This window comes from Cucurbita pepo, chromosome LG02, assembly GCF_002806865.2.
Source record: "Cucurbita pepo subsp. pepo cultivar mu-cu-16 chromosome LG02, ASM280686v2, whole genome shotgun sequence".
Lineage (NCBI taxonomy): Eukaryota > Viridiplantae > Streptophyta > Magnoliopsida > Cucurbitales > Cucurbitaceae > Cucurbita > Cucurbita pepo.
Window position 1 is genome coordinate 5,657,677 of NC_036639.1, and position 3,240 is coordinate 5,660,916.

Sequence of the window (3,240 nt, forward strand, 5' to 3'; positions counted from 1 at the left end):
CTAGGTTGGCTTGGATTTCAAAGGACAGAATCGAACTTTCATTAATGATAACTTCTCGACATCAACCTAAGCTAATCAAGTAAGTGGTCTTACTATCGGCATAGTTATATTTGATGTTGACACGTGCCTCGTGGTTCGGCACGTGTCATATATATTGATATGTGTGAGTTGTTTGTGGATTGATATGCTTATCATATGTTATGTATATGTTATAATATGTGAATTACGGTACGATGTGTTCAATGATATGTTTGAGATAGGATACGATAAGGATGCACAAGACGAAAAGTGGCAAATTACCAAAATACCCCTAGAAGGATGGATAATCACGAAAATGCCCCTCTAATCATATTCAGAGCATCTACCGGGACCATCTGAGTAAAATCTTTCAAACATTGAATCTCAGCCGTTGGATCTCCGCCAAAATTGGATATGATCTAGAAGACGGACAGATCATCACATCCAATGGCTGGTATTCAAAACCAAAGTCGGTCAGGCTTTGATCGGAGTAGATATTTCCGGCCGATATTCCATAAAATCCAAACCGCCAATTCACGACGATTCTGGAGCTCTCAATGTCGATTTAAGCTTCTCCTATAAAGTCTGAAGTTGGGGCAACAATATGGAACAAGAATCGAGCAAGGTTGAGAGCCCATTCAAGAGTTATGAGCGTTTAGATTGTGGGTCTCCTACTCTCTGATTTCTTCCAAATTCGAGAGTAATTCAACACCATTTCTCCCCAAACGTATTCCTATAGTTTCTAAGCAATGAAGGAATGAAGTGCTGAAAGTGCCCAGAAACCATTTCCCCAATTCAATCCCCCATTGAAGAACTTAAAGGAAAGCTTGAAAATGCAATTCGGGGATACACGACGATTCGTCGAGCAAGAACGATCCCAACAAGTTTCTGCACCTCCACGGAGTGTTTCCATTGAAGACCACAAAGAGAAATAACCTCGGGAGCGTGCCCAATTGAAGGAAATCGATTTTGGGCTTAAGTTGGGGATAAGTGATGAAATCCTATCTACGGTCCCTTTTCCTTCAAATTAAGGATTTCTTTAGCTTCAGAGGAAGGATTTGAGTAATTTTGATGAAGGAATCGAGAGTCAAAACGTCGTAGAACAAGTTACCCAAGAGATCGAAAATCCGACGTTTAGGGAAGTTACATACCGAGAACGATCTCTCAAAATTAAGGTCCCACACTCAAAGAATGTCCTCCAAAATAATTCATGTAGCTTGAGGAAAGGATATGGAAGAGGTTCCATGGAGAAATCGGGCCTTGAAAACCCCTAAAATTGGTTGCACAATGATGAATCCCATGTTTTAGCTCCGGCGAGAAAAATGATTTTGGACGAACTTTGGAGGCGAAAATCTTAGGCTACGATAAACAAAAAGAAACTAGACACAATAAGAAGTCTGTGGAAGGAAATTGAAAGTAATCCGAATACCGGAAGCTCAAGAATGGAGGTCCCAAACGTCGACGATGAGGTAAGTAGCCACATTGGATTTTTCTTAAGAAATACTTGTAGGAATCGCTTGGATTTTCATATGAACCCTAAACGAAGTATGACACAAGGATATATGAAAGAAAAATCCAAAGAACCGTGAGTTAAGGCTCTAAACAGACCAAATTACTCGAGATTTAAGGAACATTAAGATAACCCACTAAATGAGCTCTCATGCCAATGAAATTTTATTTCTGAGCATAATATATCATTATAAGGTTATGTATGAAATTTTGCGGTCATTGGATAAGGATAAGTAGGTAAACCAAGAAATGGGGAGAAATGACCATAATGCCCCTAAGGATATCTACCTACGGTTGATGACCAAGATGACCTCCAAATGCTATGAAACTCTACAGTAAATCTTATATATGATGCTTGATTAGGTAATGAAGTTTGAAAACCATTGTAACTCGTTAAAGAGCAAAACCAAGAATTAGGGGTAAAATGACCATAATACCCCTACGGAAGACTACCTACGGGTTAAGCCCTAAATGACCTCCCAACATTATGAAATGTTGTATGAATCCTTATCTCAAGAGGTTGTATAAGGAAATGAAGTTTGGGAGTCATTGGAAAATGTTAGGTAGCAAAACCAAGATATGGGGAAAACGTATATCACGAACCATGCAACTTTGCCTCCTAGGATGACGAAAGAGGTATCCACTAAATAAGAGATACTCCACAAGTACCCTTGGTTTCTAATGAGACTCTACGTGCACAAGACCACGTCGGGGCTATTCCTAAGAAGAACTTGTATGTTCCCAAGCTTGACCCAAGACATTATGCATAAACCTAGGATCCCCAAGAATGCATAGAAACACCTAGGTTAATGCAAATGACATGCTTAACAAGTTGCTAGGATCCATGCCCGGAGTAACCGTTATCTCCAATCACGAAGTATACCACGAGACCCCTATTCCTCTTTAGGTGAGATGCCCTGCTATATGTACCATGAGCATGATGCCACGATGAACTTATTATCTCCCTCACCTAAATGAGATGCCCTGCATCACGAATTTTTAATAGGATGCCACGATTATGATAACGCCACCTATGCACTCATGCGGAGAAAATTAAGGGTTACTTTGGAAGTGTTTTCAGGGAGCACAAGGCATGACATGACAACCTCTAAGGCTTAGTTCCTAAAAACGAAACAAATAGTCATATCCTAGCTCAAGGTTTAGAGATGCTCCAACTTACCAACTATTCTCTTTAAGGCCTACTCTATATGACTTGAGAATAAGTTCAAGATTACGAGGTGGTTGGAGAAAGTTTGGAACCTAAACCAAGATGGAACTTAGGAAACGCCTAAAGGAAACATGTCAAGATTCAAGACCCTTCTAAAACCCTCTAAAGAGTTCATTATGAACTTATGACCTTCTAGAATAACTCATGCTAGTTATTACGATGGGTTCATATGATCACGAATGTATATAACAACTTACGCCTCAAGAAAATAAGAACCTTAGAAACTTACAAGATTAAGAATCAATAACAAGCTATACAACTACCAAGACAAGAAGAATGCTAGGTACCACTCAAACATAAGGGACCAAAGTCCTCAAGACTCAAAATTCAAGAATGCTAGGTAATACTCTAAGCATGTCCAATTGTGGCCCATACCTCCCACCATGGGGTGCTTTCTAAGGAGGCCTTGTTTCCTCTTCTATGTGGGATGCCCTGCATTGTGTTTCTCTTGCAGGATGTCATGTTTGGCCTCATTCCCCTCACCT